A 10,813-nucleotide genomic window follows, 5' to 3' on the forward strand; every position below is an offset into this window, starting at 1 on the left:
CCTCGGCTTTCAGAGCGTGCAACGATCAACGAGACAATCATAAGTTCTTATTCTGTGTGTGGTAGTGACCACGTCTCCCTTTCACGTCCCATTGTTTTCATCCCCCGACCGCAGATAGCTGGCAGTTACGTCGCAAAATACAGGTTATGTCGGCCTGGCCCTCATCTGTCCTCACGTGCGGCCAGGTATCCATTACTGTCGAAATCCGAAAAGCAAAGGCGTCGTCGCGATTTAGCGTTGCGTCACCCAACCTGACTTGCTCCGGTTGCGAACACCTGTTTCAGCCGATCGCTAATTGGGCAATCTCGGACGAACATGGTCAAGACATTTGTTTCACCGTGAGAAAAATTTGTTGAAAGAATCCCTGTATGGTCACCGACTTGGAAAAAATCGCAGGTGTACTTTAAATATTGGCGTTAATGTATAAAAAATCCCAATAAGAAAGGTTCGACAGATTTTCCAGAAAAAATCCCCAGATACTGGAAAATTGACAAATTTCAGTGTCGAATTCAGTCTACCCCTTAAAACGTACTCTACAAAAATATATATAGCTCGCGTAATTTTAATTATTTTTACTTGAAAAAAATCACAGATGTACTTCAGATATCGGTGAATATGTGTTAAAAATCCCGATGTAAAAGATTCGATACTTTTTTTGGAAAAAATTTCTAAATTTGACACTCAACACCTGACTACCCCCTAAATCGTGACCTACAAAAAAAAATATATAGCTCGCGTAATTTTTATTATTTTTACTTGAAAAAAATCACAGATGTGCTTCAGACATCGGGGAATACGTGTAACAAATCGCGATATAAAAGATTCGATACTTTTTCTGGAAAAAATGTCTAAATTCGTCACTCAAAACCAGACAACCCCCTAAATCGTGATCTACAAAAAAATATATAGCTCGCGTAATTTTTGTTATTTTTACATGAAAAAAATCACAGGTGCCCTTCATGTACCGACGAATACTGATAAAAAATCCCAACGCAGAAGGTCCAACAGTTTTTTTTAGAAAAAACTTCCTAAACCGGGAGTGGCGCGTGAACTCTCCGCGATCTCCATCAGCGTCGAGGGGGGGGGGGCGTCGATTGTGTAGGAAAGAAGAGTCGCGCCGCTGTAAAATCCCATTCACAAAATCGCTTAACTAGTTGCGCACGACCCAGATACCCGGCAAACTTTCCCCGTTGTTCCTCTCAAAGGTAAACCAAACTCGAGTAAACACCTGTGGGCCCGCATGGCCGACGCGGAGGCACCGCGCGCGCTGCTCCTAGGAAACTCGCTCAGACGCTCGATTCCGTGGGTGACGCGGGTAATGCGTAGGGCAAACCCCGTAACCGGCCAGGCTATATCTAATAACCGTTATTGTGCGTGCGTGCGTATGTTGACAGTGGTAATGTAGCGTGTAATAGGGGCGACATACAAGCCGCGTGCGCGAGACCGTGCGTGCACACATGCACACGAGCCGTGTATACGTGTCTCCGAGTCGTAGACCGCGGGTTATCGTCCTGTTGCAGATAGCAGATACACGTCGATCTTGTCGATCGCAATTCAGCCAATGCTATCGACTTTGATTAGTATCGCCTGTCGCTCAACGCCGCTCAGCTCATCTAATTACGCTAGTGTTGCGCATCGCTGACAACTGATGATGTTAAGATTTTTTCCCAAGTGTAGATTCTTTTACAAAAATGTTGTTTTTGCACGCATTTTGCACCCGGTTGGAACTCCTGCAAGCTGCAGTAAGTCATATGGTTCTCAGGCGGAGAATCAGATTTTTATTACTTAGACTTTCTATCAAGGTGTGAAGGTCACCTTCAGCTTTTTAAATAGACTGCCCAATGTTTTTGCTCGAACTCAGAAGAAGCAGAAAATTCTGTGTATAATAATAAAGTATTGACATTCATGTATCGTAAATCTGAGAGTTGAAGGGATATTATCAAAATAATTATTATTTTATTTATTATCGAAATAATTGTGATCGCCGTTTTGTTTTTTTTTTTTAGATTAAGACGTATTTAGATTAGTATTTAGATTAGGGAGACAATCAGATTTTTATTACTTCGATCTTCTATCAAGGTGTGAAGGTCGCCTTCAGTTTTCTAATTAGAATGCCCAATGTTTTTGCTCGAACTCGGAAGAAGCAGAAAATTCTGTGTAATAATAAAGTACCGACCTTCATGTATCCTAAGTCTGAGAGTTAACGAGGTATTATCGAAATAATTTCTATTTTATTTGTTATAGAAATAATGTTCAACCTAGTTTTGTTTATTTTTTTAATGAAGACGTATTTAGATTAGCGTAACATTATAGCTAACGAAAAGACAAATTCAGCCATGTATAATATGTTGACCTTCAAATGACATTTGAAGGAGTTATTCTTCAGAAAGCATAACACCATGTCGATGCTTGCCTCTACCAGGGGATCCCGTTGATGTAAACACTCTATTTGATTATGTACATTTGTTTTCGGTTTATTTTGTACACTTCTCAACAGACAATATATTTGAAGCCGGGTCTACAAGTATAGTATACGGTCGAAGGATCCATCAGTGTTCTCTGGACAGGTCAGATCCCCAAGTACATCCCCTAACGGTGGAGCGCCGTTTAAGCACATTTTGTCAACTGAGAGAGGGCGGGTGGCCCTTCTGGGTCCGCGTATGTCATACTGACATGTCCGCCGTGGCAAACAAAGCTGAGAACATCATATGCAGGTAGGATTATAGCAGGCGACCCCTTTTTTCGGTTTAGCAGGATGATGATGAGCCACCCTAGCGACCCGATGAACTTCTGCCTGACTCGTCCCGATCTCCATTCTATCCCCACTAGCCGATTCGATCAGCCCGGGGATCAGACGAAGATGAAGGCTACGGTTGAAGAAAGATAGAGGACTACCATGAAACTGGCCCGATCGAGAGGGGCGGGACTGTGGGACAGTGCACGCGGGATGTTAAATGCACAAAAGTGTAACTGCATTGTCGAATGGAAAAATCCCCCCCGGGACGTCGATGGCACAATAATGGGGCCGATTATAATCTTGTCTACCCCCTAGGGGTAGAAGCTTTCTCCACCCCTGTGTCCCGTGTCATCCTCGGTCTAGCCTCGTGTCCCTGGCTCACCTTGCTCTCACCCTATCTGTGTACACGCTAGGTACCCGGCCTGTGTGTATCTTGTTCAGCTATTGACTAACCGAACCAACACTGTCTCCTATCCCCCCCTAACAAATACACTGTCCCTCTCTATATCTATCTCTCTCTCTCTCTCTCTTCCTTTCTTGCTTTCTTCTTTTTACCGATGTCTCTCCGGATGAGCCCGTGTGTCCCCCGGTTAATACTCCCGTGCACGACACGCCCGTAGCCTAATTAAGTGCGCATAATGGAGGCACGACAGTTGGGCGCATTGTACCGGGATCATCCCCTTTGCTGCACGGAATTGTCGCGGGCTTCTCGCAAAACTCGGAACTGCGCACGGTGTATTTGGTTACGTTGACTTTCGGCATGCTGCTCCAGAAAGTATGGCGGCGGAAATCTACGATCTTCAACGTCTCGTTATTTTCTGAATGATTATCTCAGGAACCGGGGAAGTTAATAAATTTCATTAAAATCGCTACACATGGCTGAAAGGGTATATATCCTTAGCTTTTTCTGTTGATGTCATTGAGGATTTCTACGTTATCTACAATGTCCGAGCCGGATGTCCAGTTTCTCCGGCGTGTGGATAATGAAAGCCAGCAGAATCGTTTTTCAGGCCGCGTCTCGCAGTGTTGATGAGCTTTCCGTTGATAAGGAGGGCCCGTATCGTGGTTACAAGCAGCAACAACTTGTCCGAGTATCGAGTAACCGAGACAACGTCAGCCGGCTGTCACTCGTTGGGTCCCCGAGGCGGTTTACAAGCGTTTCCTCGGCATTCCGGAGGCTTTTATCGGTCACCGAATCGACGATCAATCTCTATTCACGTCGGACACGGTGACGAGCACTGGGCCTCTCTCTATCTCTCTCTCTCGATCGCAGAACGGGATCATTCCCCAGCGAGAGCAAAAATAACCGAACCTCCTGGATTCTCGTAATGTATGCGTGCACCGCCTTAAACCAGTTTAACACCGAGCCGGCTCATTAAATAAATCTCTGTCTCGCATGCCGATGATCGCTTCATTCACTCAATCAACCCACCGCCATCGAGTGTGTTCTACGCGGTGTAATGGACGATAGAGGATTTCCTGCTGATCTCGTGGAACGTATTCACGTTCGTCATGGACGTTCGATTTTTGTTCGGTAATTCCTCATTTAGATCTTGCTGGATCCTGGAGGATCAGTCATTCTTGTGTTAGTTCTTCACCTGATTAGGATTTCCATCCTGATCCCCTAACGCTTAAAATTGCAGCTCCACCAAAGCGTCGTCCAGTGTCCACCTAGCTCGTGCTATAGACCTGTGCCAGAAGACGATGAGACGATGGGAACCTGGCCCAGACCAAGGTAACGTCACTATTCACCTAATTAGGATTTCCAACGCGATCCCCTAACGCCCAAAATTGCAGCTCCACCAAAACGTCATCCAATGTCCACCTAGCTCGTGGTATAGACCTGTGCCAGAAGACGATGAGACGATGGGAACCTGGCCCAGACTTAGGTAACGTCACTATTCACCTAATTAGGATTTCCATTCCGATCCCCTACCGCTTAAAATTGCAGCTCCACCAAAACGTCGTCCAGTGTCCACCTAGCTCGTGCTATAGACCTGTGCCAGAAGACGATGAGACGATGGGAACCTGGCCCAGACCAAGGTAACGTCACTATTCACCTAATTAGGATTTCCAACGCGATCCCCTAACGCCCAAAATTGCAGCTCCACCAAAACGTCATCCAATGTCCACCTAGCTCGTGGTATAGACCTGTGCCAGAAGACGATGAGACGATGGGAACCTGGCCCAGACTTAGGTAACGTCACTATTCACCTAATTAGGATTTCCATTCCGATCCCCTACCGCTTAAAATTGCAGCTCCACCAAAACGTCGTCCAGTGTCCACCTAGCTCGTGCTATAGACCTGTGCCAGAAGACGATGAGACGATGGGAACCTAGCCCAGACCAAGGTAACGTCACTATTCACCTAATTAGGATTTCCAACGCGATCCCCTAACGCCCAAAATTGCAGCTCCACCAAAACGTCATCCAATGTCCACCTAGCTCGTGGTATAGACCTGTGCCAGAAGACGATGAGACGATGGGAACCTGGCCCAGACTTAGGTAACGTCACTATTCACCTAATTAGGATTTCCATCCCGATCCCCTAACGCTTAAAATTGCAGCTCCACCAAAGCGTTGTCCAGTGTCCACCTAGCTCCTGCTATAGACCTGTGCCAGAAGACGATGAGACGATGGGAACCTGTCCCAGTCCTAGGTAACGTCAACATTCATATAATGAGGATTTCCATCCCGATCCCCTAACACTTAAAATTGCAGCTCCACCAAAGCATCGTGCAGTGTCCACCTAGCTCGTGCTATAGACCTGTGCCAGAAGACGATGAGACGATGGGAACCTAGCCCAGACCAAGGTAACGTCAACATTCATATAATGAGGATTTCCATCTCGATCCCCTAACACTTAAAATTGCAGCTCCACCAAAGCGTCGTTCAGTGTCCACCTAGCTCGTGCTATAGACCAGAAGAGGATCGAAGATGAGGATCCAGCCCAGACTTAGGTAACTGTTTACCTAATTAGAATTGGAATCCCGATTTGGCTTGCGAAATGTTTGAGATGGAAGCTCGACGAACGCATCCTTTGTCCAGCTAATAGACATGATCAGGAAGTGGATGAGAAGATAGAGACCCGGAGGAGACGACCTAGGCAACTGTTTACCCAATTAGAATTTCCATCGCGATTGCATATAATGTTTGAAATCGAAGCTCGACGAACGCGTCCAGTGTCCACTGGTGTTATAGGCCACGTACTGGAAGAGGACGAGAAGGCGGAGACGAGAGAGCGGAGGGTGTAGAGAGCCCGAGGAGGGGTCGAGGGGGGAAGAAAGAGCGTCGGTGTAGGAGGACGAAGCGGAAGAGGAGCAGAGAAATGGCGTAGGAGAGGGAGGGTTTCCAGCTCGATGGAGCCAATTCAGACCCGGAATTTATCCTATCAATTTCTGCTCGGTGGAGTGGCAAAGAGCTCGGCAGTTCGGCTCAGCGTTCGCTATATTAACGCTACAGAATTCTACCGGCCACGAAGAGGCCGCGCGGAACACCGCCGCACCACGTTTCCACGCTTCTCGCGGATCCTACCCTACCACCCTTACCCCTTGCCCCTTTCCGTCATCCCTTCCTGAACGAGCTTTTCAATCCCCCTCCCCCCGCCGTCACACCACCCCACGCGAACTATACACCCCTCCTCCAGAATACGGCCAACGTCCACCGACAAATTTCGTCGTCTTCTTGTTCGAGTGTAGCCCGATCACGTGGACCAGTACACTTCCGGTAGTTTTTGCTGGGCCATCCCCTTCTTTCAACGGCCATCTCGCTTTCCGGCTGGGTAATTGCCGGCGACTAGAAATTTCGATGCTGTTAGGCACCTTGAAGGTTAGGGTTGATCGATCACTTTGCTCTGCTTTGCGAATCGCGATGCAAAAGTGTCGGGAACATTCTGGGGACTGCGAGCAGGTGTGTCCCGGGGGTTGAGGAACCTTCAACCCCCTTAAGCTCCCATTTTTCCAATTTGTTTTCATAATAAAATGCCCAAATAATTTAATATTTTAAATATTGATAAGATGAGAGTAATAATTTAACATTTTAAAAATATATATGAAGATAAATGAGTTTTATTAGATTGTATAGAAAGCGCAGAATAAATTACCGACGGGAACGAAGTACAAAAAGCAATTCTATCAAAAGCAGGCTGATGTCAATCCACCGAGTTACCGGAAGAATACCGAAAAATTACGGATGAATATGTGATGATCCTGGGAACGAGAGCTCCGCGCTCGCTTAAAATCACAAAAATCCATCTGCGAGGAGATCGGTTTGTCGGTTTGGCCCGCACTAACAAATTCCGGAGGATCCGCATGAATATTCAGCGGCTCATCGGAATAAAACTATTTTTGGTCAAACACTTGAAATTTCCACAGTCCCGACGATTTTTCCCGTTGCATAATCCTCTGATCCTCTCTCTCTCTCGGTGGAGGATGTGCGTTGTCGGTGGAAGAAGGGTGAGGGGAAGCGAAAAGGAAGAGAGAAAGGATGCGTAAACGATGCTGGGAAAAAATAATTACTGCTAAAAAATTCTCGACTTTCCCGGTGTGCGGTGGCCATCGGTGTTTATTATCTCTGGGGCAGATCGTACTAATCGGTGAGACGAATGATTAGGGACGCGGAGGAACAAACGCGCGGATGGAACAGTGGTTTTATTCGAGGAGGCAAAGAAGATAGAAGCGCGAGCAGAAAAGAGAAACACAGAGAAAGACAGAGAGCGTGCATGTGAGAAGGAGAGGGTTGCGCGAGGGAAAGAGAGGAGAAGGGGAGGGAGAGAGAGAGTGCGAAAGGGATAGGAAGAGAAGGCAGTCGCATAGGGATGGACCTCTTCAGGTTTAGCGGAGCAAATAATGCAGCAGGAGAGCCTAGTCGGGCTTTCCATGCGGAAGACCAGCGAACCGATCACACTGATCTTTGCCAAAAACAATACCCTGCTCGCCTTTGAATTCCACTGGCAAAATACGGGCGCTAGGTGACTCACCGTCGAGCTTACACTCGCGTACACGCATACACCACCGCACTGGGAGAAACACGCGAGCACACCTATATTCTACGGCGTGCCCTTACACGCACCCCTTCCACGCCCTTATTCAAACACTCGTAAGCAGCTTCAACCCAAAACCAGACGGCCCCCGTATATTGGATCTTTCGGTGTACCTTCAATCCTCGCAATTCCGCGCGAGAATCAAATTGTTTCGCTACCGGAACAACCATCGCTCCTTCGCTATTCCGAAAACCTCTTCTCGACTCGATCGATCAGTCTCATTTTATTCGTGCACCGTATAAAGCCAACTTGCATAAATACTAAAAAAAATGTTGGGGTAAACTTTACCGGACTCAAAATTGGTACTTTTCATCTACGAATTATGATATATTTGGTACGTAATCCATGGATATAGGAATATAGGGATGGAGCGTGAGCTAGCATTATGGGCAAGGGGGTGATTTCTTTTCCGGAGGAGGCAGGGTAGAATTTTGCGCCCATTTGATTGGTGGTTTTTCTGCGCATACTCTCTACCGCCAAGTATGAAAAATGTTTACAGATTGCTTACATATATCTGACGAGTTGAAACTAGAAAAGTGATAGTTAACCCTTTGTCCTATAATAACGTATGATAGATTTCCTAGATTTCTCCGTTCTGGCTGCTGGGCTGCACTAAAAGGTTATGTTATGTTGTGCATAATGACGTACTGCGGTTGCGCCGGACACAGCCAATGAAAAAGGCGCAAATTTCTAGCTCGTCCCCTCCTGAAAAAGACTTCCACCCCGCAACGACATCCTCCATCCCTATATTCCTATATCCATGATGTAATCCAGTAGATTTGTACCCGGAGCCGATGCAGATCGAAGTTTTGATCCTCTAGGATCAATAGTTTAGGAGATATGGTCGCTTAAAGTTGAGCAATCTGCAGTGTTTTTGACAGGTAAAGGCGCTGCCATTTTGGTTCGTAGTGATGGTCGTACGCCGCTTACTGAGTTGATTAGGATTACATCGACTGGGGGGGGGGGGGGGGGGACGGCGACGGAAAAATAAGCGGCTCGCGGTCGTCACTATAAACCAATATGGCGGCGCCCTTTACTGCTAAAACACTGCAGATTGCTCAACTTTAGACAAGCATAACTCCTGAACCATTGATCCTAGAGGTGCGAAACTTCGATCTGCATCCGCGCCGGGTACAAATCTACTGGATTACATACCAAATACATCATAATTCGTAGGAGAAAGGCACAAATTTTGAGTCCGGTAAAGTAAAAAGCAGCCAAACGTTGTATCTGGAATAATTATCGTCCAGAAGCAATTTTCCGATAAAGAAACAGGGGTGAACATTTCAGAACACGAACTGAACCTTGAAATGAATTTTGCTATACAGTAGAAAATTTACTAATTTAATTGTGCGACACAGTGTACCCACGGTGTAAAGCTGACTTGCATAGATACTAAAAAAAATGTCGTATCTGGAATAACGATTGTCGAGCAGCGATTAAGTTGAAACAAGAAAGATGGGTGAGCATTTTCGCGCGAGGAGAATGCAAAAGGATCACCAGGGGAGCTCCGCAGGCGACAAAAATGTAACCAGCCGTAAACACCGAACCATCCTGCCATTAACTTCGCGAAAACCGTGCGCGAAATTGCTCGGCGTAATCGCCATAACATGATCGCAGGTCGATTAATTTGGAGCTATGACGTGCCGGTGATGGCGTCGGCTCTCGTATACACCTTGGGGGAAAAAGGAAGAACAGGTTCCACGACAGTAATTGACTCGTGATCATTCACGAGTGGCGGCCCCGGTTACGATATAAATTCGCAAACTATAAAGATGAGGTCCCGGCCACGTTTTTCAGGCTTTAACATGTGCACACGCACACGGATAGGGAACGCGCGGTGCCGAGGGACACACGTTCGCGTATAAATCGACGGTATGGTCCTCCAAAGAAAAAATACCCGGTCGCAATTTCACGGCCAAGCTGACTCAAAAGCCGAAAAACGGGCCGCGATCCTTCTAAACGAATTCGCCGTTTGCCAATTTTGTATCTCGTCGGTTTTTCAATCCCTTTCCCGCGGCGAAGGGCCGGCGCGGCGGAGAGATTGTTATCGGGATCACGCACACGCACAGAGAGAGAGAGAGAGAGAGAGAGAGAGAGAGGGGGGAAGAGTTGTTAATGAATTAATAACAGATTGAGTGGCGTTGATTATTTTTTTTTACCACGCTTGTATTAGCTTGCCGAGTTGTCGTTGTTGTTGTATGCGTCAAATCTTGTAATCGAATTTTAAACCACTTCCCGATGAGCTAGAGACTTAAAACTTGAAACATAGCTGAGAACTGGATGACAATGCAATATTAAAAAACAAATTTTTAAAAATTGTGCGTTCAGAAGAAAAAAAATTTTAATATTAACCGTCACACCTCGTCGCGTGACGCTCGGTAGTACGTGATCGCGTTCAGCGATCCCCACTCCGCGCGCCAGCGCTCCCTACTCCAATTTCGGACTCCATCAAGAGGCGTCGTCTCTCGGAGCGCCAACAAAGATTACGTAAATATAGTTTAGCGCTCCACGCTTTTATTTATAGTCACTAATGTCGAAAACAATTATTTTCTCCTTTTTAGTGCAGTTTAATGTAAGCGTGGTTTATAAAAAGTTCCTTTTTATATTTTTTCTCTTATTCGGAAGAAAAATCACAATTTCGTATCACGCTATAAAACGTACAATTTCATCTTGTTACGTTACAAAGGGTTGAACGTTGTCCGACGCAGTTCGGCGCCGCTTAGCATTCTCGAAATTTGTCTTTCGGAATGCGAGACCGTCTTGGGTTGCGTCACAGCGGCAGAATTTGAATAACTTCGAGATGGCGCGGATCCCGGCGGGGTAGCGGAGAAAATTCCAATGTTCGGGGGGGTTGACGGAGCTGTTGGACAAGAAGTTGTAGACAGGGGGTGGGGGGCTGGCTCCATTTTCGACGGTGGTTAGTCGTCGAATACGGAGACCCCCACGGTACCTGGCCCTCTTCACCGCTTCGAATATAAGCGAGTACGCGCGCACACGCACCCATACAGCCTCCGAGCCGGGGGTAACGCGTG

The 10,813-nt window shown here is 46.6% G+C and overlaps 1 protein-coding gene across 2 annotated transcripts in view; it reads right to left on the minus strand.

The window, feature by feature from the left end:
* LOC143212539 (protein pangolin, isoforms A/H/I/S) overlaps positions 1–10,813 on the minus strand; it is a 211,524-nt gene that overhangs the window by 48,435 nt on the left and 152,276 nt on the right. The window lies entirely within an intron of this gene.

This window comes from Lasioglossum baleicum, chromosome 10, assembly GCF_051020765.1.
Source record: "Lasioglossum baleicum chromosome 10, iyLasBale1, whole genome shotgun sequence".
NCBI classification, from domain to species: Eukaryota; Metazoa; Arthropoda; class Insecta; order Hymenoptera; family Halictidae; genus Lasioglossum; species Lasioglossum baleicum.